Raw genomic sequence first — 27,583 nt, 5'->3', positions numbered from 1 at the left:
CCAATGGCATTTAAAAGTCAATGCGAGTTAAAGGCAGGCCTGCTGCCATCACCCTCCTCTCTCTGCAAATCTGCAGATCAAATTTCAAGCCCTTGTTGCCCTGAGGGGACACAAAGGCTGTGACCTACCCCGGACATAGCGATCTGGTGGCTGAGACCCTCTGCTTTCCAAATATAAACCTGCTTGTTTTATTTCTGCTGACAGCTGAACGAAAAAAAAATGTGGAAGTCCTTCCCCTTCTGGCTCCAGTCAACAGGAGGAGAGAAGGCCTTAGAGCCCCAGCTGGCACAGGAGGAAGATAAATAAGAAAAAAACAAAACATGTCCTTGTGCTACAGTGGAATGTTTAAAAAAGAGGTGAAAAGCACAAGGTCAGGGGCAGATTTCATTTTCTGTAATTTCAGCAGGCTCAGGGAGGAGGCAGGACGATGCAGATTTGACAGTTTCAGGGGGAATCACTTTTGGAGGGAATTCATTTTTTTGGAGGGGGTGTCTTAACAGCCACAGTGCTGTGGTTTCCTTTCTGGGGGACACAGTGGTTTCCCTAGCAACAAAAAGGTCCAGACTCCAAAGTTCTGCCCCAAGACCAAGGCCTGGCCTGGGATGGTCCCAAAAATTACCCACCGCCAAGGCTTCACCATCCTGCTCAGAGGGGCAGTGAGCTGGGTGGGAGAGGTGCAAAAATGTCGGCTCTGCAAAAATGTGAGTACTGGTTCCCGTCTCTCCTCCCTCCCCTTCCCCCCACCCCTCCCGCACTTGTGCAAGCAGCTACTCATCCCCAGATCACCGCTTTCCAGGGCTCTATGGTTGAACAGGTAAAAATACCAGAAACAGCTTGGAAGCAAGCCTGCATTTGACAGCACCTGAGGACCCTGAAGAAACAGGCAAGGCTCTGGGGTGGGTGGCTGATGGACCAGCAAGGCCCAGCCTCATGTCCAGCATGCTTCAGCCTCGTGTGGCTGGCACAGGGGAACTGTATCAGAAAGAGCAGGTCTGAGTTTCTGAAATCATCTCCCTCCATCCAGGCTCGCTCCTGTAGCTCCAGTGGCACCTCGTGGAGTTCAGAGCCCATCTTCCCAGAGAGAAGTATTTTAACATCTGGCCTGGGAAGATGCCTTTTGTGCATCAGTGTGGGCGGGAGTGGGAGAAAGCAGAGGGGGCTGGTGATGGCATTTGCAGAGCACTTATCTGGCCGCCGGGCACTGTGCTAAGTGCTCCACATACATTATTTCATTTAACTCGCTCTTCAGTTGCCCGCTGAAGCAGGCGCAATTATCCCTTGCTGGAGGAAAATGAGGGGTTAAGTGACCTGCCCAAGGCCACCCAGTAAGTGAGTGGCAGAACTGTGAGTCACACCTGCCAGTTTCAGAGCCCTGTTCTCAGGAGAAGGGTAGAAGCAGTGACAGAGGCAGGAAGAGGAGAGCAGGTCTGGCAAGCGCTTTACTCCCCGGGTGGCAAAAGGTTCCCGGAATTCTCCCGTCCACAGAGGCCCCCCACCCCTCCCCACATCTAAACATTCCCCAGGAAGACAGGCCTCTGGAGCAGAGCCACCTGCCACCTGGAGGCTCCCAACTGGAGGCCCCAGTCCCTCGAGGCAGATGGAACACTGGCTGACGTGTCCTGAGGGCCTGATAGTGCAGGCTTTATAAGCTTTATTTACCTCCTTCAAAGCCCAGAACAGCCCTACAGAGTAGGTAGTAATAGTCCATTTTATAGGTGAGCAACAGGGGGCTCAGTAGCACCTCCAAGTTCACACAGCTAGCAAGAGGTAGAGCTAGGTTTCAAGCCCTGGTCTGAAGCCAAATCCAGGTATAGTCTTAACTAATGATGTGGTGATGGTGATGATGATAGCCACATTTTCCTGAGCTCTTACTAGGTGCCTGTATTGTTTCAAGCCCTCTATGCATATTATTCTCTCAACCATCCTCTGAAGTACATGCTATAATGAGCTCCATTTCACAGATGGGGAAACTGAGGCACAGAACTCTGTAAGCAACATAGCCAAGGACACACAGCTGGTAACCTGTAGGACCAAGGTTTGGACCTAGTCATTCAAGCACCTGAGCTTATACTTATAACCTGTATAATGAGCTGTTTCTCTAATCACTGGGACATCCTGCCTCCCAGCCTTGAGTCCTTGATTCCAGATGGTTCTGGGATTGCATAAGACCAGGCAGCAGTTGGGTACCCAGGTTTTTCCCTTCCTAGAGCTTAGGAAGAGCCCCGGAGAGCTTCTTCTCCCTCCCTGGGGAACATGAGGCGGCCTTGGACTGCATTTGGTGTGTGCGTCTGAGCGTGAGTGTGTGCACGCCTCAGGCCTGCATCCCGAGTGTGCATGCAGCTGATTTATAACCCTCAGAGAAAACAGAATTGCAAATCTCATCCACAAATCTTCCCTATCGAGGTACTTGTGACATGCAGACATGCCGTGAATTCCCAAGAACAGGCAGGCCTCCCCCAGCCTTGGCTCCCTTCCTCTCCTGGCTCCTGGACTAGACCCAGGGGACCAGACACCCGTGGGTGGGCTCTGAGGTCTTTCTGGCGGCCTGCAGTGAGGCCAGCTCAGCCATGGGAATGGCCACCAACCTAGGGAGGCCTGGTCCTGCTCATCAGAAACGCTGGCCCTGGACAGACCTGGTTCTGGAGGAACCCCATGAGGCACAGGTTACCCGAACCTCCCCAGTGGGTCCCCCACATTGCCAGCCCTCACGCTCTGGTCCTCACTGCTCGTCTGGTGGGGAGCAGGGCCCGTTGGCACCTCCAGAACTGAGGAGGACAGTAGCACACATGTATTGAGCACGTATGGTGCATCTCACCTATATTCAGTGTTTTAGTTCGTCTCATGTGATCAGCACAGCCACCCTCAGAAGCAGGGCTCAGCGAGGTTATGTGGCTTGGGTCCCAGATCTGAACATGGACGCCCTAATTCCAGAGCCTGCGCGGGGAATCATTCCACCATGTTTTCTCAAATCCTCAAACCCAATTAAGGGTCCTCTGGCCCTGTCTCTGACACACACGCTAACTCCATTGCCGCCAGATGGGACAGCGGGAGGGCCCGGGTTTGGGTCTGGTTGAGGCCATCTCATCTGTGTTCAACACCAACCCAATTCCCACACCTGTGAACCTGGAAGATGTTTCCGGCTTCTGCACACCCAGAACCAGTGCTTCCACACTCCTAGAATGGCTCACACTATCCCCACCAAACCCAGCCCTGGGGGGCACAGTGAAGGCAGAGCAGAAAAGGGACGCATGCTGTCTCCCCACTACTTCACCTCCCAGAACCTTCCCCAGCCGCCAGTGTGGTGGCTGCAGCACACCCAATCCCCTGCTGCCCCAACCCTCACGTGGGAGGCTGGGTGAGGGCAGAGCGAGGAGGCTGAGACATGGAGGCCCCAGCGTTGGCTCTGCCCTGACCTGCTGTGACCCAGGCCAGTCCACGGCCCTTTCTGACTTTTGTCTTTTCCATCTGGAAAATAGATTGGACTTGCCTGCAGGATTATTGGGAGGATTAAATTAAATGAGCACCAGAGATCCCTTGACCCTTTTGAGAGGGATGCACATACAACACATGTACACATGTACACATACACACACTCACTGAGCTGGGGTGACATCGGGTTACAGGAATCCCCATAGTGGCCCCACAAACATTCCACACGAGGCTGCCCTTCCACGAGGTGTCTCTGGGCCTGGCACCAGGGTAAGTCCTGGCTCCTCCTCCTCCAGCTCAGACTCCCTCGGCCCCAAACCTATAATCCCAGGCAGGGAAAATGACAGCCTTGTGCAGAGGCCTCCCTCAGCCGACAGGCGGGGAGCTGGGCGGTGGCCGTGGTGGTGGCTGGAAGGCAGGCCTGGGACAAAGAGCCGCCGAGTCAGGGGAGGTCAATGGCAGAGGACAAATGCCATAGGGACTGTGGGCTTTGGGGTGGGCGGACCATGGATGAGAGGGGAGCGGGGGAGGGGCGGGCACAAGGTCCCTGGGCTGGTCTGAGGCGGGCCCTCTACAGGACAAGGCTTAGGAAGGGTCAATAAGGGGTCGCGACCCTGGAACCAGAAGGATAGGGCCTGAGACTCTGAGGCAGGCTGGCCCGGCCTCTGGAGGAAGAAAGGCCAGCATGGCTTTCGGTTTGGGGTTTGGGAAGCTGCAAACACACTGATTCCTGGGCCTTGCCCTAGCCTCCCTGGGAGGGCTTGGGACTGCATTTTAGAATGAGCCTCTGGGATGGCTGGTGGCTGCTCGGGAACCCTGGATTTTCTCTGCCCCAAGGAGGTGCTGGGGTTTCTCCTGTCCGTGCTGCTGTCCCCTTGGCACCCATCTCCATCTGGTAGGAGGGGAAGGCCACAGCAGTGCCACGGACACCCTGCCCATGTTTGCCAAGCTCGGCTGTGCACCACCTGTCTCCTTACAGGCACAGGCCCATTTGTGGGCTGGGCTGCAGGACTGTCCCTGTCCCTGTTTACTAAGGCTTGGTCAGCAAGGCTGAGGTCAGCCTGTGAGCACTCCTCCTGGGCCCTTTCCACTGAGAACAGCCTACAAGGAGCTGAAACCCGGCCCCCAGACTTGCTGTGCTCTCCATCCAGGGCCACAGGGATCCTTCGGCCCGTCTCAGTGGGGAACCGAAGGCTTGGCCTCCTGGTAAAAGGACTCCAGGCCCTGCTGCCCTGACTCTCTGTGGCCTTGAACAAGTCACATGCCTCTCTTGGCCTGGGTTTTCTCATCAGAAACAGGAAGCGGGAGGAGACTGGACGAGGTTATGTGTAGGCAGTGAGGGAAGAGCATTCAGCGTGGATGGAATGGCTTCAACAGAAGCTGGGGTGAGAGAGCAGCTACACACGTGCCCAGATGGGCTGGGCCAGGAGGCTGGGGTTGAGGCTAGGTCTGGGGTTAGGGTTAGGGTCATGGTTGAAAGCGCAGTTGGGAACAGCACTGGGTTTCTCCGACTGGCAGTGTCTGAAAAGAAAGTCTCCTGTGGGCACTCGGTAACTTCGAGCAGGGGCCCTTGGCAGGTGCCCCAATGTCTCTGGATCACATGGAGGGACTGGTTGAGGCTGCCTGCTCAGAGGGAGGCGGCAGTGTTTGCTTGGGGCCACTCCAGAGGGCCAGCTTGGGCTCCCACATCACCAGGGAGCCTGGAGAAGGGATGCAGCCAGCCTCCCCTGGACCAGCCTGAACACAGGGGTGACAGGACCTGGGACTGCCAGGGGTGCTGCTCTCAGACTCAAGCCTACGGTAGGTAACATGACAGGCGATGGGGCAGGTGGTACACAGGCCCTGGGGAGAGAAGGGCCCATCTGAGCATCAGAGCACCTGGCTGTGGCCATGGAGATGGCCCAGCTCTGGCCTGAGCCAAGGATACCTGCCTGGGGCATTCGCAGACACAGGCTGCGCTGGGCCAGGACTCCCTGCTGACATCCCCACAGCCACCGGCACACCTGTTTTCCTGTTTGCTATTTGGAGACCCAACTTCTTTTACTAGGCTTATGCTTGAGGATGGGTCACCAGAATGATCCTGGTCATACTGGAGTGCTGAGGTGTGCACAGCCTGGCATCCTCAGGCATTTCCTCAGGCCTTGCCAGTGGGGGCCCCGGGCTGGTCTCTGCTGGGGAACAAGCCCAGCACCCTCTCCTGGTCCCTACCTTCCCCTTTCTCCTCCCTCCTGACCTCCAGTATGCTGCGAGGCACAGGCCTTTCTTCACCCTCAGTGCCCCTCCAGGAAGGCGACAGATGGACTGGCGGTAGGACAGGTGGACGAGGGGCCAGTCAGTGGAGAATGGGGCCTGCCTACTTCTCTGTGCCCAAGGCTAGTGATCTGAAGCCAGGGGGCCCAGTGTAAGGGCAGGTAACACGAGTGGCAATTTTTCCTGCGGCCTGTCCACTCAGCGTGCCTGCTCACCCTCTGCCAGGTCCCCACTTGCCACGGCCTCACCAGCCCCTTCCCTGCCCCCTCAAGGGCCTGAGATGGCTGTCGCTATGGCAACCCTGCTCATTCAGTCCCGGATAATGAAGCCAATGTGTTTTCCATTTCCATGAGCTGGAGTTGAGCAGAGCAGGGGGGAGGGGGGTTCCCCTCTTGGCCCCTCCTCTTTGGGAAGAGGCAGGCTGGAGAGAGGCTGTGGGGCCTGACCAGCAGAAGCACACACCCCAGCGGAAAGGGAATGAGACCTGGAGCCACCAAGTTCTTGGCCCACCACAACAGCTATATGGATGGACAATGTCAGCTAGAACTGCAGGCCTCCCTGCCAACACCCAGAATAGCAGAGGTGGCTTGCCAGGCACAGCGAGGCTCTATTTCTAGCTGTGTGACCTTAGATTAGTGACTTCACCTCTCTGGTCTCACATCACTGGAACCAGGTTCACCAAGCATTTATTGGAATAGTCCCTTCTGAGTGTCTGGCCTTTTGCTGTCCCTGGAGGTCCAGAGGAGATCCAAGCAGAGTCCCTGTCCTCCAGGAGCCCACAGGTTAGCAGGAGGAGCTTGTACTCGGCACATTTCTCAGCTGTAAAAATGAGGCCACTAACTCCTACCTGTTGCTACCTATCTTTGAGTTACTGTTGGGGGATTTTCATGGTTATGCACATGAAAGGTACTGGTGCACACAGTAGGTGCTTTATAAGAACAAACCTCCCTTCTTTTTTTCATCCTGGGTCCCTGGTCTGCAGCACAGAGATAGTAGATATTTTAGAAGTTCTCATGTGTGACTAAGCAGTCACAGCTGTCCTAAAGTCTCTCTTTCCTTCCTGCATCTGGATAGAGACCTGCCTATTCGGCTGGAGGTGAAACTGAGGCCCAAGCAGGGTTAGGCTGGGCAGAGGGCAGGGTGATAGAGCAGTGGCCTTCAGACAGCCCACACCATCAGTAGCTCATCTGTGGCCCAGACGGGAGAGCAGGGCTATCTGGGAAACCCATGGCCTACAATCGTCGCCGCCATCACACCCCCTCCCCCAACCCCTCTCCAAGGGCAGGAAGCCAAAAGCACTCATGCAGAAAACCCTGGCCTGTCTCCCCGGTCCCCCTCCCCCCAAATAATTCAATCACCTTGGAGGCCAGTGGCCCTCTCTCCTGGCTGGGCTGACAGATGAGAAGGGGAGAAAAGGGAGGCATGCAGGGGGAGGGGGCTGGAGACCAGGGAAGCAGACGACATGGAAAAATCAGAACAGGGCTTGAAAAATGAAGAAATAAACCTGCCAGGAAGGAGACAGCCTCTATTTGTCCTCCATAAAGCTGTCTTAGGGCCACCAAGGACGTTGGTGGGAGGAAGAGGCCACAAATGGCTCCTCCTGGGACCCGAGCTGCCCCTGCCCAGCTGGGCTCCAGTCTCCACCTAGTAAGAGATCCAGGAGGGCTTGTGAGTTAAGAGGGGCAGAACTGTGGGAGGTGCAACTAAGGAGAAAACAGGGCCGGGAACAGGGGCTTCTTGTCCAGTTTGCTCACAGACACCTGCACACAGTAGGCACTCAATGTCGGACTGACCGACAGAAGGAATGCGTTGCTGTGTCTGCAGGTAGCCATGGAGCAGGGCTTTTGTAGCAGGCTGACTAGACACGAAGACTTGGGTGGAGCCCAATTCACTCACTTGCTCATCTCCCAGAATGGAAGACAGACCAGATAGGCCTAAAGTCACAGGGCAAATAAGAGCCACTTGGGTTCTCCAGCCCAGGGTCCAGGCAAGACCACCTTTACGTTGAACTACAGCGTTGAGGTCCTCTCCCCATCATGTCCTCAACAATAGCACATCACACCCATCCCAGGCCAGGAGCTGAGCAGACCTGTGAGGGGGATGTGACACCCCTCTGGGCCTTTCCACGGGGCCACTGAGAATCACGTTTTCTAGGAACATTGAATGACCCTAAAACCTGCTCATAACCTAAGTCCAAAAGAGACAGAAAGAAAATTATAAAGTGACCAGAAAGAAATACACCAGAATTTTGACCAGGATGACATCTGAACAGGAGGAAGATTTTATTTTTCTTCTTTCAACATGTCTGTGACTTCCAGACTCCCTACAACAAGCATACGTTACTTTTACAATAAGAAAAAAAGGACATTATCAGAGTTTAAAATAGATAAATCTCTCTCACTAAATGCTTCTGGTGCTAGATGCCCCACTCCAGGACAGTTACAGAAACTCTTGCTGGATTACACAGAAGCTTCGCTTAGGTACAAATGCCCACCCATGAGAGTCTCTCTCCGTGGTCTGCAGGCTCTGTGAGGTCACTCTAGGTAGAAAGGCGGGGACGAGGGCTGCTAAAGTCACTTTGCTGTGTGATTTTAGGTGAGTCCTGTACCTCTCTGTGCACTGGTGTTCTCCCGTTGCCCTTCTCACCTCACAGGATGGGTGCCGAAGACTCATCCTGTGAGTCCTGGGCATGCTTGAGCTAAACTTGGAAGTGAATTAGGGGCTCAGGGCTTCTCAGATCGGAGGGGCACTGTCTGGGGCAGATGGGCAGCTGAGGTGTCTCCAAAGACCAGGCAGGCCGGCGCAGGGCAGAGGAGAGGGCCTGAGTAGTGCCAGGAGGCAAAGGGCCAGCTTTCATCCCCTGTTTACAGTGGAAACACAGACTTGAAAAGGTTTCACTTTTCCACTGTTTTTGTGGCGGTGCTGTGGGGAGCAGGGCTTCCTGAGAGTGAGGCCAGCTTTCCAAGGCCACACCGAGTCCAGCCCTGCGCTGGCCTCCGACAGGAAACACCATGTTTTTAATTTACGGGTCCCTGCCAGGCACTAAGAGCAGCCGCTACCCTACCAGTCCGACTGTGCCGGGAGAGCAATTCCAGGCCCCACTGCAGCTGGGAACCTGTGGCAGGCTCGGTGGAACTCCAGCCCCACAGGGTCCCCAGGGGATCCCTGTCCCAGGACAGCTCTACATGGTTTTGTTCACTGGTGCACCTGGTGACTTTACTCCAAACTCCAATCCCTGGCCTCCTGGCTCTCACATCTGTGAGTCCTACGCCCTCGCTGGACAGAAGAGAAACTGAGGTCCCCAGAGAGAGGAAACTTCCAGTTCCACCAGATTATTAGAGAAGAAGAACAAGCTCAACCCAGAATGGCAGACCTCCAACTGAGCCCCTTGACAAAGTGGGACAGTTTTGCATCCCTCACGACTCCTTCCTAATAGTGAGGACAGCTGACCTCCACCACAAACCTATGGGCCAGGCGCCATGACTGCATTTGAGCCACAGAACAAGCCCATGAGTTGTCCGACCTTCATACCTTACAGATGAGGAAACTAAGGCCCAGAGGTTTAAGAAGTTCTCTAGGGTCATGCGGCTGGCGACCACGGAGTTGGTAGTTGGGGACTGCACTACAAAGCTGCCCCTCTCCATCTCTTCCTTGGTGTTCGGAGCTGCCCTTGTCCAGGCTGGCAGGAAGCCTTGCTATCATGTAGGACCTGCCAGCAACTCTCATCTTGGAGAGCGTCTGGGAATTCCTGGTAAACTGAGTGATATCTGCAGCAGGGTGTCCATTTAGCCAGTGTGCACTGAAGGCCTTGGTCTCCCCTGGTGGGCAGGTGGCTGTGCCCTGGCACACGGGAGAACCCCGGGCTGATGCTCCCCTCCCCCGGCTATACAAATGTCGAGGCTGTGGAGTTCTGACGACCTATGCTTCTTTCTCCCCCTGCTAGAATGTCAGCTCCATGAGGGCAGGGACCTGATCTCTTGCTCACCGGGGTATCCCAAACACTCGGAAGCATGCTGGTAGATGGGCGCTAAACATCTGTGGATTGACTGAGAAGCGCTGCGTGGGTAGGAGGCTCTCTTCGCACAGTGGGTTTGAAGAGGCCTGGAAGCTCTTCCCATTGGCCACGTATTTATGTTTCTAGGCGAAGAGGAGACACATCCCTGGCCTGGACGCCCCTGGGGGTGCAGTGGCCCCATCCCACGGCTCCATCACAGGCCCCATCTGTACAGAGCCCTCCCCATGTCCTGCTTCTCACTTTCTGGGACTTGCTGGGCTCCAGCACTAAACAAAAGGCACATTTGTAGGGATTATAATCCCTTGCTTGTTTTTTTTTTTTTCTTTTCCCCACAAACTGTCCCCTCTTTGCTTCTTCCCATCCAGGACATTCCTGTTCCCAAATGGGAGCCCCTTTCCAGGCGGGTGATGGCCAGGCTCACATTGGCTCCCTGGCGTCCTGCAAGCTGGGCCAGGGAGGCCCACATTAGACATGGACACAGAGCCTTCTCGGCATGGAGAACACCAGGGCTGCCCTCCGAAGCCAACCAGCACCCACTCCGCAGAGGGACAGACTGTGTGTATGTATGTGTGTCCATGTGTGGGATGAGGATGAGGGAAGACACATACATACAGGCACACCTACATGTATGCATACAGCCAGAGAAGGAAAACGAGAGATTGAGGGGGAAACAAAGAGGGAGAAACTTAGTAAGAAAGGGGGCATAAGTTAGGGAGGCATGAGAGACAAACTAGCACTGAAATGAAGTCAGAAAAAGGCCTCAAGACAGAGAGCTTCTGTGGAAAGGGCAACCCCTGGAGTTGTGCAGTGCAGCTGCCCCAGGAAGGACGAACAGAAGAAACACATGGAAGTGGAACAGACAAAATGGGTACAGACAAAACGGGTGTGTGAAAGAGACCCAGAGAGTGAAAGGGTGAGCAGGAAAGAAAGGGTTATACAGACAGGCAGACAGAGCAACCAACAGGTGCGAAGGTGGCTGTGGGACAGACAGAGCCCAGTGCAGTTCTAAGCCCTGGTGGGCTTTTCTGGGAAGACTTCCTGCCACCAGCAGTCTCCTTCCCTCTCTGGGTGCTGTGAGGTCTGCATGTAGGAATAGAGAAAGACTGGCTGCTGAGCCCCTGAGGCCCCACTGTGTCCTGCGTGGACCCCCTTGCCCTTTGACCTCCAAGGCCTAGCGAGGTGGGTCATAATGACCCTTCCCCTCCCATTCAGCTCCTTCCCTCACCTCCAGCTAGAGCCCAGGGAGAGGCCTGGGGAGGAAGGTCAGACAGAGCGGGAGGTGGGAAGGCCCAGGGAGCTGCTGCACTCACCCCTTTGGACAAACCCTTTGTTTCTCTGGGCCTCAGTTTACCCCATACAGAGGAGGTGGGATCTGTTGGCTCCTTAGCTGCTCCAGCCCCTAAAATCCTGTCTCCAGAATTTCATATTTAATTGGCGTCTTGTGTGTGCTCCATGTTTTCAGTGTCTTCCTCCCAACCTCACCCCCATTTCTGAATGAACTCTTTGAACTCTTCCAACCCGAAGCCCACTGGGCTAGCATTTAAAAGCCCAGCCTTATAAAAGGTCATCTCAGCTACAAATGGGCTCCCCAAGATGAGCACCACCTTCCCTGCCAGCACCCAGGGGAGCAGACCCCCTACCTGCCCACGTTCAGTCTCTGCTCTGACATGCTGGATTTCAATGAAAGCTCAGTGAGAAATGATGTGGCTGCGTCTTTCTACAGATCAAAACCTTCTCTGGCTCCTTGCCACTCATCAAATAGAGGTGTGATCACCGTGGGTTCTCATCGCAGGCCCCTCCTTCTCCTCGCCTCTCTGGAGTCAACAACTGGGTGGCTGGGGATTGGCAGTGCCCTGTCTTCACTCACGCACTTTGTCTTGGCCTTTCCCTGCCCCTCCCAGTGGGAGCCGTGTGTCCCAGGCATCCCTGCAGCTGAGCCCACTCTGGCTGTGAGAACCGTCAGAGTGGATGCTGGGAAGAGCTCTGGGACGCACCCTGATATGGGCAAGCCTGATCCACACAGGCGCTGGCCACTCTAGCAACCCCAGCTGAATCTGGGGAGGCACCTACTACGTGCCTAATCCTCTCGGGCCCCAGGGAGGAGGCCCTATTCTCTTCATTTTAAGATGAAGAGGAAGAGCCTCTGTGAAGTCAGGAGACCTGGCCTGACCTAGATTAGCTGGCCATTCACAGCTCGGGACCAGGTCTGTGGGAGACAAAACTAATGTACCTCCAGGAAGCCTCCTCTGATCTTTGTGGTTGGCAGGAGGTTCTGCCCCTGCAACAGCTGAAGGGGGTGCTTTGGGTCTGGGTGAGGACTCAGGCTTGAAAGTCAGATGAAACTGCGTTCAAATTCTGGCCCCACCTCCCAGTAGCTGTGTGACCATGGGCCTGCTACTTAACCTCTCTGTTCTACAGTTCACTTCTTTGCAAAATAGGCTCTACAAAAATTTTATTAGATAATGTGTATATAAAGTACATTAACACAGGCATGCATCCAAGGTCCTGGTTTGGGCCACAGCCTGCCCTAAGGCTGTGGCTTTCCCTATCTCATCCTTGGCCCCACCTATAATTCCTGAAATCCTCTGTGTCAATCTGCTCCAATCAGCCTCCTCCAGGAAGCCTTCCATTACCCCTGTTCCCCAAGGACTCTTCCTGGCCCTCAATAGCTCCCTGGTTCCAGGGACACTGGGTATCATTAATTCTGTTATGTGAAGGTGAGCCCTGGCCTAGACTGTGTGCTGGCTGAGGGCTGGCATAGAAACTTCTGCTTCCTTGTCTCCCTAGGAGCTGAGCACAGACCCATGCAAACAGCAGGTACTTACTAAATACTGCACTGACTTCAGATAGAGTGTGGGGAGAAGGGACTGGCTTGTGCAAAGGCCAGGGCCCTGTACCAGGTGCCAGGTATGAATGGAGGACCCAGCGGGCTCCCAGCCCAGGGAAGAGATTGGAGCTACCTACCAGGCCCACCGCCTAGGCCGGCTGTGCAATCAGGATGCCAGTGGTCAGAGGGGCGCTGGTTCCCTGTGGGAGTGACAGTGCCTCCCAGTCCCTGAGCCCCAGACCTTGACAATCATCCCAGGCCAGAGGTGAAGGCCTCAGCAGTGAATAATTCCTCCTCTGCCACCTGCCAGGGCCCTACTGCCTCAAGGGAGGTTTCATTAGGACAGGGCCGCTTTTTCACCTCTGCTTTAATTATTAACTCCCCTCAGCATCAGTGAGTGGAAAATGGGAGGGAGCCAGGGAGTGAGAGCCTTTTCATTTCGGGAGCACGTTGCCCTCTGTGTGGATATCCCTGGAAAACTTCCATGGGGGCTGCCTTGGCTGGGGCGAGAGGGCCCAGGAGCCAAGCGGTGGCTGTTGATTCAGACTGACAGTTTGGGTCAAAGAGGGCCCAGTGTTCAGAAGCAGGTGGCTCCTTGGTCCCTGTCCTGAGATGGCCCTGTCCATTCCCAGGCGCTGCAGAGGCTGGTTTAGGGCTCAGGCCTGGTGGGGCTGCCTGTCCCAGATGGACTCCCCAAGTTAGGAATGGCAGGTGACAGGGCACAGCCCAGAGGCCAGACTGTAAGCCTAGAGGTCTAGGTCCCAGGCCTGTTCCCCACTGTCTCCATGGGTGACCTGGCAAGGCATGTCCTGCCCTGGGCCTCACTTTCCCCATCTATAAAGAGAAGGGGCTCCAGAGGGCCATCCCCCAGTTCTGACACTCCAGGCTTCCAAGTGTGTTAACTAATAAGGCTCCCAGGCCCCTCACAGGAGCCAGGCCACTCCACTCCCCCCTGCTTCCCTCGGCCGGCTCCAGGTCAGTGGCCGAGCTCAGTTTGCAGAAGTGATCTCAGATCCGACTGGACCCAGCAGATGCCTGCAGATCTCAGGTCTCCTGGAAGGCCCAGGGGAACCACCACTAAATGGCGTGTCACACCCAAGGAACAGCTTTTCTGTCCCTGGGGCTCTGGGGCTGGAAGGCGGCTGCTGACCTGAACACTATGGCCGGTGGGTATGGGGCTAAAACCTACAGATCGGCCTCAAGGAGCCTAGCAGAGGGCATACCAGGGAATGCCTGTCTGATTATTACGAGTTTTTAAAACATGATTTTCCAATTTTTACATTCTATTATTATTATTTTAGCAGCAATTGAACCCCACGGGAATGAAGAGAAAGCTCCTGGGGTTTTAGGAGCAGGAAGAGCCCTTATAGATCATCTCAACTCCCGGTTTATTGATGAGAAAACCAAGCCACAGAGCAGGACAGGCTTTACCAAGCTCACCCAGCGAGGCTATGACGTGGTCCAGGGCCCTTCCTCCCTGTAGGCCAGCTCCCGGTTGCAGGCATCTGTGTGTCGTAGGCTGACCCAATCACAGGTATTTTATGGGGCACTGGTTAAAAATTCAGAGTCCTGGGCCCAACTCCAGACCCAGAGACTCTGACTCCAGGAGAGGGGCCTCAGAATCTGCATTTAAATAAGTATCCTTGTGGCCTGTATGTGTTGGCACTTTGGGGAAATGCTGTGTCTCCATCTTGAAGTGTCATCATGAAAGTTCCCACTCAAGAGCTACAGAGAGGACCTGGGAGGCCAGTGTCCCTGGAGAGGGAATTATCTGGGTAGCAGAGCTAAGGACGCCAACTGTAAGCAGATGCCCCCGTGCTGAGGGGTGGCAGGTGGCTCTCTGAGGGCGTCAATCTACTGTTAAGAGAGAAGACTGGAGTAGCTAGTGCTGCATTCCATCCCCATAGCATCGCTGGCAGGCAGGCAGGCTTCTCCCATGTTACAGATAAGGAATGTGAGGGTATCAGAGACAAAGTGACTTGTCTAAAGTCACCCAGTTGATAGATGACAGAGGAGAAATTTGAACCCCAAACTATTTGTCCCTAAGACCCATGCTTTAACCACATCACACTGCATCCTTTACCACATTGAAATTTCCATGAGTGAACCTGTGGTGGTGAGCTCTCCAGCAGTGGAGGTGTGCAAGGAGTAGCTAGAGGAGCCCTGGCAGGTATGAGGTGAACTTGATCAGCCCTCCTGGAGCTGTGACTGGGGACAGGTTGAGCTAGCTAAAGGACGCAAGGGTGTTCTTTGTGTTTCTTTCACACCGAGAAAAACGTTCCAGATTATTTACAGGTTCCAGTTCATCAAAATCTTCCTGGCTCAATTCTTGGCCACCCTGGCGCTGTGGGCCAGAGGATGCCTGGGTGCCTCAGCTGAGAGGGCTGGGTGTAGGGGGCTGGCTTCCCAGGTGGCACAAGAGCCTGGGGGAAGTGGGGGTGGAGTAGGGGACTGTGGTGGGGTGTCTGGGTGGGGGTGGGGCTGGGGCTGAGAGAGCTCACCAGGCCACCCAATGAGAGCTGTCACCCTCTAGACTGTCCCACCGGAGTGTGGGCCAGATGGAGGGGACACCATGGAAGCATTCCACGGAGGCTATGAAGCAGAGATGCTCCCACAGGCTCCAAAAGAGGTCCCCAAAGATGCCTCAGGGAAGCAATGGAGGGTCCCAAACAGCTGGGAGGCAAGATGTGCTGCTTCCCAAACCGGAACTGAAGAAGGGTGAGAAGCACTTACCAGGAAAGACAGATGTGAGGGAAAAGCTGCCACAGATTCCTATTAACCAGCTTTCAGGTGGGGGCGTGTATATACAATCCATGCAACCTGGGGGGCCATAGTTCCCTCAATAGCCAGGATGGACCGACCCTTGTGGGACCACACCGAGGTCACTGCCTCCTCCCTATGCCCAAACTGGCCACAGCCCAGAACTGGGACACTTGGCAAGTGGACCTGACACCCAGGGGCTGGGACTGAGGGCAAATGGACGCCATGCAGAGCATGACACTGTTTCTCACAGAGCCTGTGCACAGCCTCAGAATCCTTCTTAACACGGCCTACCCAGCACATTAAGAACTGGCATACCGAATGAAGCCTCCTTGCCATCCCTAGAGGAAGCGCAGGGCACACGGGTTGGGTGCCTGCTGGCTTCTGCTGCCATTCAGCACCCACATGCCAGGCGATGTGCTGGGGACATGGTGCAGAGGCCGCCTGAGCCTGCAAGAGGCTTACAGTCCTGCAGGGTAGACAGCAGGCGGCTGGCTGCCTGGCGGGGAGGAGACAAGGAAAGGCTGAGGGAGTGGATGGCTGTGTCTCACTAGGCTAGCTCAGCACACACAGCCCTGCAGCCCCACACTGATGAGAGGAGGCAGCCATTTGGAGGGGGCTCCCCCGGGACTGTGGCCCCAGCCCTGCCCAGGGCACCCATGGAGTGAGGACAAGCCCAGCACAAACCAGCACCTCTGTGACTTTCCAACACTCTGCTTAAGCAGAGACAAACAAGAGTCTGCCAACGTAGAGGCAGCAAAGGGGCTGTGGAGAACAAAGGGGAAATTGGCTCTGGAGGGCAGGGGCTCTGAGGGGCTGTTCTGCTGCCAGTCTGGCTCCTGAGAAACATCTCATCTCTGGAGAGCACCTCCAGGCTATGTTCTAGGCTGTGTGCTTGCTATTAGGAACCTGGGAGTGACAATGGGCGGGAATGACCCAATGTAGCTCAGCCTGTGACAGCCGCCTTGGTCTGGCTTTTTGGGCATTAGGTGGGGAAGTCCTGGAGCACTGGAACCCATTGTAGGGGGAACGGAACCCTTTTCATCATCTTCCCTCTGTTCCTATCGAGGTTCGGTCACTTGGGTACCAGCTACGGTCCTGCCTGCCTCGATTTACCTTTTTGACCAGCGCAGCATGCCCGAGTTTTTTATTCTGAACTGCAGGACAGTGGTAGCCTTGCCTACAGACAGTGCACTCGCTCTGCAAACTCTCATCTGCAAGACTGCCTTCCCCAGCCTCAGTTTCCCCACCTGCAAAGGAGGAAAGGGCCCGCCAAAGCTGCACGGTTCAATACCACATTCGGTGACTAAACACCGGTGTCTGCAGTGTGGTGAATGTGTTAAATACACACCAGGCTTCAAAGACTCAGTAGGAGAATAGAATGTATGATAGCCAATGTGTTATTCCAATACATAATACAAAATAAAAGATGATGTGGCAGACAGTCTGATGAGTACTTTGAAGGGTATAAGAGCATAAAGGGAAGGGTTTCGAGTTTAGGAGAGTTCAGGGAGGAAACGACCAGGGCCTCTGAGAGGTGGAGGCTGACGGGGCCCAGTGGGGATGGAGCCCACTCTGACCTTGTGGAGAAAGCATGAGATGAAATGAGGAAGACTCCAAGAGGTCCAAGCCATACGATAACAGAGGTGGAGGGCTTTCGAGGCAGGAGGAAGTGTAAGAGCAAGCAGCTGTGGGGTTGTGCGATACAGGTGGGGGTGTGGGAGCGCAGTGAAGCTGCAGCCCGGGGTACTGGCAGACGCTAGTGTGTGACGTGGCTGTGAGAGAAGGCTGGGGCCAGACGGTGGAGGCTTCGAATGCCAGGGTGAGTCGGCTGGGCACATAGCAGTCACTCCAGGAAGACTGGCTGGCCAGGGACTGGGACCGGGGAGCTCCTCTGATAGCATCCAGGTGACTGGAGGCAAGTCTGGCCACCAGAGCCCACCAGCCCACCTCACAGACTACTGAGATTTCCAGGCCAGCAGTTCTCCAGGAGCCCACCCACTGGCTCCTTCTCCCCTCGGGAGGACAACTGATTTATTCATCAGCATACACCCGCTCCTACCAGGCAGCCAGCTTCTGGACACTTCACTTCTAATTATAGCAGGAATTTCATTAGTGCTGGAGGGAAACCGGGTTTCCAACTGCCCCTGTCAGTGGATGCAGCCCCCTCTTGCTCCCCTGCTCAAGCCTGTGGCCAGTGGCCCACGTGCCCAGGGCAGCACAGGGCAGCCATAGGGGCAGATGTCTGAGTCGGGAGATCAGGCTCCATCCTGAGCAGTCAGCATGGAGGGTCCATGGGATGGGACGGTGCTTGCCACCAGCACTTGGCCACACACAGCGCACAGCATCTAAGCAGCTGAGAGTATGGGGCGCTGCCTTGGACCCCTTCAAAGGCTGGGTGGGAGGAAGCTATGTGTTGGCCAGAGCTGGATAAACAAGGCGAAGGATGGCAGGTTGGGAGCCCAGGAGGTCTCAGTTCTGCTGAGTCCTGGTGCTGATGGGGGTGATGACACACAGCAGATGTGCTGCTGGGACACCTGGCAAGGAGCGTCTCCACAGGATAGGAGAGCAGAGCTGAGACGGTCCCAGGACTCAGGGGGTATGAGGGGGAGCCTCAGACGTGATAGGACAGGGAGAGAGCGGCTGAGCTGAGAGGAGGCAGTGCGGGGCTGGCTGGTGTGAGAAGAGCACGCAGGCAGAAGAGAGGTGTCCGCACAGAGAGAACCACAGAGAGACACACAGTCCCCTGGAAAAGCAAACAGTCATTCAATCACTCACTCACTCCCCTGCGGTTTGGAGGCCGAGGAGAGAAGTAAAGAAATGACTGGGGCCAAGAATGCCGGGCTTCTCAGAGGACCCCCCAAGGAGACCTGCTCTCCCACCTCCGAGGGGGGAATGGGTCCCACCTAGACACTTCAGACCAGACACTCGGGGGTTGTGAGTCCAGAGCAGGAGGCATGGGCCTCCAAGAGCAGTCTCCTTCCATGACCCTGGGGAGCTGCCGCAATGGCCAGCAGTGTGATAAGAGGTCAGTGCTCTTGGCCTGGGTGTACTTCCTCTCCGGAGCCCCTTAGGAGCCCATCCTGTCCCCTCAGTCAGCTCCACCTTTGTCACTGGGGTAATAGGGCCCCTTGGGCCAGTCTGAATGTTAAGCCTGGAGCCTGAGGTGCTAGGGTCCTGATGGGAGCTGCATATAGGGGGTGGGTGGCACTCCTTCACACAGGTGGGCACTCTCCTTCCCTTGCATATTCATACATCTTCACACATCTTCCAGTCTCATACAGTGGCTAGACAATCACACCTGTTGGCACATACCAGTCCCCACCCACACCCATACACCCTGCATGGTCAAGCTCCCTTCTCAGCAGCCTCCTCCAGCCCTACTTGGGGGACCTCTGGGAAGGGGCTCCTGAGGGGAGAGGCTTCCCTCTCTGCCAGTCCAGCCTCCTGAGGGTCCATCCTGGAGAGCCTCATGCTCTCTCCCAGACTCAGGAATGCTCTGAGCGCCATCAAATCTGATGCCTGAGTGCCCCGTGCAGCTCCCAGCTTGCATACTTTTTGTTGATGAGGAACTTACTACCTCTCCCAGAAAGCAGCTTGAAAAAAAATCTCTAGTCAGCTCAGACTCTTGGAAAGCTAAACTTGAGGTTGTGAGGAGGACAGCGTGGTTGCCATTGAGGGGCTTGTGCCGCTGGCCAGAGTTCGCCAGGCAAGACTGTCCTTTCATCACTAGTTTGAAAAGTGACAGAGCTGGCCCATCACCCTGGCTGTCACTTCAAATTATAACAGAACTAGAGAAACTGTGTCTAGCCTCCTTGACCGATGATGGCTAACTAGGACCCAAGGTAATCTTTCATTCACTCACTCACTCCCTCACTCAATTAATAAAATATCAACTGGGCACCTACCATGTGCCAAACACAAGTATAATCATTTAATATTCTGTTCTAGTCTGACACCTGCCCTTCACCCATTTTACAGGTGACAAAGCTGAGTCCAGGGAAAGGCAGAGACTTGCTCAATGTCACATAGAAAGCTGGTGGTCCCAGGCAGAGCCTCAGGCGTGCTGCTGCAGGCACTGACCATCTGCTAGCATCGGGAAGAAAGAGAGAAGGCCACATGCCCGCCATCCCCACCCCCAGCGTTTCTAGGACACTGAGGTATTGATTACCACCCTCGCCTTGGAGTGGATTTCTTTTCTTTTCTTTTTCCACCAAGGCTTTCTGTTCCTCCTTTTTTTTTTTTTTTTTTTTTAAAGAACATGCTCCAAGCCGCTCCTATGATTAATTACCAGCTGCCTAATGCTCTGCCACTGACAATTTCTGGAAAGGGAATGAATTACCTTGAAAAACATCCGAAAAGAGAACCCACCGTGAAGGAGAATTTCAAAGGTTACCTCACAATTAGCTGTAGGTTCCCCCAGCCTTACTGAGTTGCCTGTAAGCCCTCTGGGGAGGGGTAGATTGCCAGCTTTCAGGAGCCACCCTCTGCCTCTGAGGGCAGCCAGGCTTAGAGGGCTGGGCAAAGGCTGCAAGGTAGAAATGGAGGTAGTTTCCTGAGCACCTACCATGAGCCTGCCCTGTGGCTCCGTCCATGGCCTCTAAGGAGTTGTGTCATGCTTAATTCCAATGGACCACGGTTCAAATCCCCACCCCACCACTTAAGCTCCATGGGTTTCTTAACCACTTTGGGCCTCTGAAGAATGAGGCATTAAACACACTTCCTCAGGAGGTTACTATGGGAAGAAGTATGTATTTAAGGCACATAGTGGCTGGTAGAAAGTAGACTCTCACCAAGCAGTAACATTTAAAACCACCTCAGGCTTCCAAGCATTCTCACCACAGCGTCCTCTCAGCAATGTAGATATAATACTCATCCTCATTTTCAGATGAGAGCTGACTGTCCCAGAAGGGAAAGGACTACCGCAAGGTCACATAACTGACAGCAGGAAGGAAGACCAGGTCCTGCTCCCTGGTTCCAGAGCTGCACTGAAGCACGGAGAATCCCCAGGGCTCACCTGTACCTGTCTGTGGGCACCTGGGGGCAGTGGGGCTTTAGCAGAGAAGCTGAGGGCAGCAGGGACATGAATCGGCAAGGTCTTACACCGGGGCGAACACTCTGACTCCCCCAGCTGGGCCCCAGAGCCTTGGGACAGAAGGCTCTAGCCCCAGTCCGCATCTCGGTGCAGGCCTCGCAGGTTTGGGTTGGGAGCCACAGAAAGGGATCAAACAGGGCCAAGCACAGGGCCAAGTGTGATCAACCCTGCAACGCCGCTCAGTCATAAGAGACGCTGACATCCAGGCCAGAGGCCTGCCCAGGAGGCTCAGACTCAGGACCTCTGGCTCTAGCTGCTCTCAGGAGTTCCCTGGGAGGCCCAAGCCCTGTCCTCAGGATGTGTCCATCCAGGCATTGGTGGGCCTCAGGGAGGGGATGGTAAGACCTGAGGATGCGGGAAGAAGGAAGGGTCCCAGCATCCTTGAGGAAAATGCTGACATATCCTGAGTTCTTACTGTATACCAGGTGTGCCAGCACACCTGTGGGGACAGGTGCTGGGATCCCAGTCCTTTTATAGACAGGTAAATTGAGGCACAGAGGAACCACACAAGGTCATAGTGGACAAGCAGCAGAGTCAGTTCGTGAATGCAGGCACTCTGACCCCAGAACCCAGAGATATGCGAGGGCTCACGTGCGTGCTTCAGTGTGTTTGTGGGAGAGAAGAGGGTGGGGCAGCCACAGCACCCATTTCCATGAACAGCTCTCTCTGCTCACGTAGGCTGCTTCTGCGTGGCTGCCATGTTGCTCAGTGAATGAGGCCTACACGCCATGGGGTTCAGAGTGGTACACACAGGGCTGCTCAGCCAAAGGTGGGGACTGAACCGGCCCCTCTCCCAGGGTGCATCTCTCTACCCCCTGCCCTGGCAGCCACTTTAGAGAAAGGCCAGGCTTAAGAGCCCCCTGGGGGTCCTTTGGGGCGGGGGGCTGACATCTCAGCAGGGGTGGCCGCACCCAATCCCGCCCATGAGGGCCGAGGCTCCAGGCAAAGGTGCAGTGTGGTGGGACCAGCACCTGTGTCCCGTTCAGGACACAACTACCCCTTCCCCAAGCATGCAGGCCAAGCCACCCCGCCAGGCTGGCTGCACACCTACCTCAGCGACCCAAGAATCACCAGCGTCCCACGTGCCCGTCAGCAGCTCACGGTGCCTTCCGCTTCACTCGAGCTCCATCCTACTGCAATGAGAAGGGGCGGTCAGCGGGTCCACTTGTGGCAGGGCTCCTAGGACTGAACATGCTGCCACAGCCCACCCACCTGCTATGTAGGAAGTTTACTGCAGGCAAACCCAAATCCCCCGTCACCCCTATCTGCCAGTTACCGGCTCTGTGATTGTGGATACGCCCCTGGCCTCTCTGGGTTTGTTTCTTCACATGTCAAATGGGATCATAATAGTTCTCTCGGGGTTTGTGGGAGGATTTGAGGATATATGGTGACAGAGGCATTTGGCATTCATTCATTCACTCAAGAAACATTGAAAAAAAACACCCTGAGCTGTGAACAGGAGAGTGGTCCCTGCCCTTGCGGAAACCCTGATAATGAGCAAAGACTCAAACAATACATAATTAAAAATGGTGTCTGCTAGAAAAAATGAGTACAGGGGCTATGCAGCATAGACTCAAGGTTCAGGAGGGCTGTTTGGGGGAAGTAAAACTGAAGGATGAGCCAGAGAGAGGCAGGCCAAGATGCACGGAAAAGTCTTTTAGGCAGAGGGAACAGTATATATAAAGACTTCAAGACGGGAAAAAGCCTGGTCCAGTGGAGGACTTGAGAGTGGGTGGTGTGGTAGGTGCAGTGACGGAGGGAAGGAGTGGGGTGAGTGGGGACCAGGAGGCAGGGCCAGTGGTCGAGAAGGTAGATGGGAGTCACGGAAGGTCTGAGCAGCTGAAGGACATAACCTTAGTTCTAGTTGGAGAAGATTTCCATGGCTGCTGGGGAAGAAGGGCTTAGAAGGGCCAGGAGGAGGCAGGGAGACGAGTGGGGACGCTGTTCAGAGGTCCAGGCCAGAGGCAGTGGTGCTCAGAGCAGAGCGAGCAGGAGTGCACGGGTATGCGGGGGTGAGCGAGGGAGGAAAAAGGCCTGGACGCCCCACCCCCAGGGGCTTGGGGTTTGGAGAAGTGGTGGGAGCATGATTGCTCTTGTTGGGCAGGATCCAGCTGGCCCATCTTTTCAATAGGCCACCAGTACTCTCCCCTCCCCCCACTGTCCACAGGGCCCCCTGGCAATCCAGGAGGAGCAGATCCAAAGGCCTGGCTGCAGGATGGGAAGCCCTAGAGCCCAAGTTTGAGTCCTGTCTGTAAGGGTGCCCTGCTGGTGGCTCCGGGCAATCACCATGCTCCCTGACTGTGTACCCTCTTTTAGAAATGGGAAACCTGACTGCAGGGCTGAGCACAGCTTGGAATGAGGCCCATGGCCCACAGTGGGAGAGGGAATGCACGTGCCGCGTTAAACGTGAGCTCCCACTTGTGCTGGGGGGACGAGTGGAGGCCTCACACCCGGGCCCCACCTCACTGTGCAGCAGGCGGGGCTCCCAGGGAGAGAAGTGGGTGCCCCCTGAGTGAGATGCACAGCCTGGCACTGGAGATGTGGGCTCAGTCATAAAAAACAATCTGGTTCAAGTCCTGGTTTCATCCTCTTACTAAGTGTGTGCCTTTGGGCAAGTTTCTTAAACCTCTCTGTGCCTCAGTTTCCTCATCTGTGGGGGGGATGTAGGGATGACACGGGGACCTCCCTCAGAGTTGTACAGATTGTATAAGGTATACAAATGCAGAACTTTCTGAAGCATAAGTTACCTGGTAGGGGCTGGTGCTGAGCTCTTGGTATGCTGGGACTCTGAGCCCCAAGCTCCAAAGCCAGCTGCCATCCCCACACCAGCACAGGAAAGAAGACTGCATTCTGACTCTGGCCTTGGCAGGGCAGTAATGGGTGTCCACTTTGCAAAGCAGGAAACAGCTCTGAGGGAGGATAGGGTTGTCAGAGGTGTTGCAACTGGCCCTTGGGTTCACGGACTCCAACTCTCCCATTTCACAGAGGAGGAAACTGAGGCCTGGAGAGTGGTAGCAACTGTCCCAATCCTGGTGTCACGCAACAAGTCAGTGGCTGGAGGAGAATGGGAATTGGCCTTCTGCTTCCCTACCACCCCGAGCTCAGGCCTTTCCCAAAGGCAAGCTGGCCCACAGACCCGCTGACAAAGAGAAAATAATTCTTTTGGCAGCTGAGACAGAAGCCAGAGCCGGAAAGTACTCGCTCACTCCGTGAGCACCGTTCAGGCCCCAAGGAACGACGCCCACCCATCCTGCCTCTCTGAGGTGCTCCGGCTCACGTGCACACGTGCGCCTTGCTGCTCCCAGCCACCCCAGTTCTTTGGAGTGGGATTGTGCAAAGGGACAAAGAGACCAGAGAGGGGACGAGACCTGGCCAAGGTCATATAGTGAGGGCACCACACCAGAGGCACCAGGATATGAGCTCGATCCCCTTTCCTATGGGCCTGCATTGGTCCCCCACCTGGGAAAGACAGAGGAGTTCTGCCTGGGATATTTCTATAACCATTAGTGAAATGCTGTGAGGTAGAAACTAAGCTAGCATCCCCAATTTACCCGTAAGGCCCAGAGAGGTCCCATAACTTCCTAACATCACACAGATAATAAGGAGCTAGAAAGTATTTAGTAAGAACAGAGCCAGGACGTAGGCAGGTGGTCTCCCCCCGCCCGCCCCATACTCTGTCTACTACCAGCTGGCCAGCCAGGGAGCCCTGGAGCTGCTCAACAGTCCTGCTCTGTACCAGACAGTACTGGGCACCCAGGCTCCCCTGTCACCATGAGGGCACCCCCACACTGGCTGCCCAGTCAGGCTGGAGTGGAGGTGGTGAGCTCAGGCCTAGGGGGCGCTGTGAACACAGAGGCGATATAGTCCACCCCCACCCCTGGGTGCCCTTAGGTAAGTGAGGCTCATAGCTTGTGTGGGCTTGACAACCCGGTGAGACCAGGGAGAAGAGAAGGTGGGCTGGACGAGGTGTCACCATGCCTGTTCCCAGCCTGACCACACCACAGCCATAAACAATGCAGATACACTGCAGGGAAGTTTTCTCTGCTTAAAAGGTACTTGGTGCGATGAAGTGGGGGTGTAGCCTGAGGCTCAGGGCCAAGTAGGGGGTGGGGGCCCATCCAGTCTCCCCATGGGATGGTGCCCCACTGCCCAGAGGGCTCTTGTGGGCATCCTCAGCTCAGGACTCTCACTCTGGGGGTGGGTAGAGGGGAGAGGCCCTGACTGCAGGACAGCTTCTGACCGCAAGGGCAGGAAGGGGCAGTAGGCAGACCGCAGGCTGAACCGTGCTTTCACTCTCACCGCGTGTGCCTGGAGTTCCCAGGGCAAGGCAGGGCAGTAACGGGTGCCCACTCTGCAGAGCAGGACACGGAGCTCTGAGGGACGACAGGGTGGCTGGAGGTGTTGCAGCTGGAGAGTGGCAAGGCTGGGTCTGGGACAGAGCAGAGGTCACTTGGGGTGGGGACTGTCCCAGATGGGTTCTCCCAACCACACCCACCTTCCCATACCCTCCTCCTCTCGGGATCCCCTGGGAGGAGCTAGGTGTGGGCTTGGGTGGAGGCACCAGGCTAAGCTGATTGGGGCTGGGGCTGGCCCAGAGAGAGGCAGGGTTGCTCCTGGATTCTTGGAGGACAGAAGTGGCTGGGCCACAGGGCGTCCAAGATGTGGGGCCCCGAGAAGGCTCTGTGCCTGTGGCTCTCGCCTGCGGCTAAGTGACTAGTTGTTCTCTACAGCTGCCAAGGGCTGGGAGCCCACATTCTGGGCTGGAGCCCTGGCCGTGTCCTCAGTGGTGAGGTCGAGGGAAAGGCTGGGTAGAGCTGGGTTTGAATCCCTGCTTGCCCTTTATTGCTGGGTGAACTTGAGAAAGCCACTGGCATCTCTGAGTCTCCATCTCTGCTCTCAACAGGGACTAATTGCTCCTCCAGCTACTCACCCACCAGGAAAGGCTCCAGGCTGCCCTGTAGGGCCTGACGTTAGCCAGAGCACTGACCTACCCACAGGCCACTGAGGGAGGAGGTTCGACTAACCCAGTGTGGTCTGAGGGCGCCTCTGAGCTGGAGCTCAGGGCTTCCACCACCTGCTTGCAAAGTCATCTGCACATGCCCCTCGTGCCCTAGTGGCTGCGAGGGCTCAATGAGACATGGGGTGTGTAGATACAGGTGCCACAGAGTACGGAACAGGTCAGCGAATGGTAACTATTGAAGTTTGAGGGAGGGGTAACTGTTCAAGGTCATAAGTGGCCAAATGGGGGCCAGAATCGTGGTCATGTGAGAATCTACCCAAACTAGGTCTACCCTGTCACTCCACTGGCTGAACTGACTCGCACTGGATCGTGCCACGCTGACCCTCCTCACTGAGCTGGACTGGCAGCTGTCCCTACCCCCATTTTACAGATGGACCAAATAGCTGCTGGTCAGAATCAAACAGCCAGGGGCCCTGTCTCCAGCCCTGCACAGGAAGGGTGGCCTCAGACCCAGCTCCCAGGCTCTCTGGGGTGACACGGGTTCCCCCACCTCCGACCCACGCGGGAAAGCCTCCCCTTACATGACCCTGGGAATAGGCCCCTGTCCTCCCCTGGCAGCCAGTGCTGGCTCCAGGAGCAAGGCAAATATTTACCCCGATGGTTATCCAGATCGGGCTGGCTGCCCCGCCTCCCACATTCCTGGAATACATGTTCCCTGACCTCACCACGCTAGGGGGTGTTGGGGGAGGCATACAGGGAGGGGTGGGGGGGAGGAGGGCCAGACCGAGGGTCCTAGGTCTGGGTGGAAGCCAGGCCCACTGGCCAGGAGGAAAAAGGACACCTTCAGATTCTCCCTCTAGCTTCTCACCCACTAGGGGAGGCTCCACGCTGATCTTATAGAGCAGTAGGACAGCAGCCAGAGCACTGACCTACCCTTGGGTCACTGGGGGAGGGGGCTGGGCGGCTCCAGTGTGGTGGGGCAGGGGCAGGGGCTGCACCATACTGCATCAGGCCTCAGCACCTCACACCTGCAGCGGATCTCTCTCTCTCTCTCTCTCTCTCTCTCTCTCTCTGTCTCTGTCTCTCTGTCTCTCTCTCTCATCCATCCATGGAGTGAACCACTCAGCCTGCCACACATGCGGCAGATTGTCCCACCTGCCAGGGCTCTTTCTCCTCAACCGCAGTGGCTCTCGTTGCCTCACTCTACTCTTAGCACAATCCTGTCACCAGGGAGCTGTGAAGTCTACTTTACAGATAAAGAAACTTCCCAGCAGAGACCAGAGGTCATGGAGCTGGAAGTGGTAGACCATGCACTGTCTCACCCCAAATCACACTTCCAATAGCTCTGCATTACCTGTTCTGCCCATCAGAACCCTGTCCACCCATCAATGCCCAAAGGACCACCTCCTCCAGGCTGCCTTCCCTGATAGTCCCCTGCCAAGTGATCTTTCCCTTTTCTGAACTTCCAGAATATTTGATGGCATTCCTTTCTTTCTCCTTGCATAATTAAATTGGGTGCCTGATTATGTCTTCAGTTGTGACCCTTGTCATACTTACTCCAGGCTCAGTGGAGTTGAGCCCAGGGGTTTGGGTGGCCCTGATTGCTCAGGGGAGAGGGCTGAACTCCTGAGTCTTTCCACCAAAGAACAGAAGCTACAGTTGGCCTCAAGGAACTGATAAGAAAGCAGCTCCAGTGAGTTGGCTGTTTGGGTTTGAGGGCACCTCCTGGGTAGGGCTGCCTGAGAATCATAAAGTGCCCTTGGTTCAATACTCCTGTCTGTCTTCACTTCCTCTGAGAATATTTGGAGCTGTTCTGACAGCCTTCCCACACCCAGGCCCAGGGAAGCCTAGTGTCTGGGCCCAGGACCCTACCCTCATACATGCCGCTCGGCTTCTCACGTCCCTCTCTCCTCTGGAATCTTCACAAGTGGCTGTGGAAAGGAAGACCAGCAGGGTTCAGCTAACCTGCTGGGGATGCAGAAACGCCAGGCCAGGGAAGTGTAGGCCCAGCAAGTCTGTTGCTGGCTTGTCAGGGATGCCTCCGTGTGGGAAAATCTCCAGAGAACAGGAGAAGGCCATTGAAAACCTGGCCTACACCCCGACACTGGGGGGATCCAGAGAGCAGGTGTTGGGGAATGGTAGGGGCTCCCAGAACGGTTCTCTACACCCATGAACACCTCTGAAACCTGATCTCCTCTTTTTGAAAATGGTGGCTAAATACTGACTTCTAGGGGGCTGTACTTTCAT

At 55.5% G+C, this 27,583-nt stretch overlaps 1 protein-coding gene across 5 annotated transcripts in view; it reads right to left on the bottom strand.

Annotated features, from left to right (window-relative positions):
- ZMIZ1 (zinc finger MIZ-type containing 1) overlaps nucleotides 1-27,583 on the bottom strand; it is a 231,337-nt gene that overhangs the window by 122,353 nt on the left and 81,401 nt on the right. For all 5 annotated transcript variants that reach the window (XM_019749483.2, XM_019749486.2, XM_019749485.2 and 2 more), the window contains one exon: nucleotides 21,428-21,509. The gene's annotated coding sequence lies outside the window, so the exon portion shown is untranslated. The remainder of the gene's footprint in view (nucleotides 1-21,427; nucleotides 21,510-27,583) is intronic.

This window comes from Rhinolophus sinicus, linkage group LG07 (assembly GCF_036562045.2).
Source record: "Rhinolophus sinicus isolate RSC01 linkage group LG07, ASM3656204v1, whole genome shotgun sequence".
Lineage (NCBI taxonomy): Eukaryota > Metazoa > Chordata > Mammalia > Chiroptera > Rhinolophidae > Rhinolophus > Rhinolophus sinicus.
The sequence above is the reverse complement of the archived record's forward strand: the minus strand, read 5'-3'. Positions and strand labels throughout refer to the sequence as shown.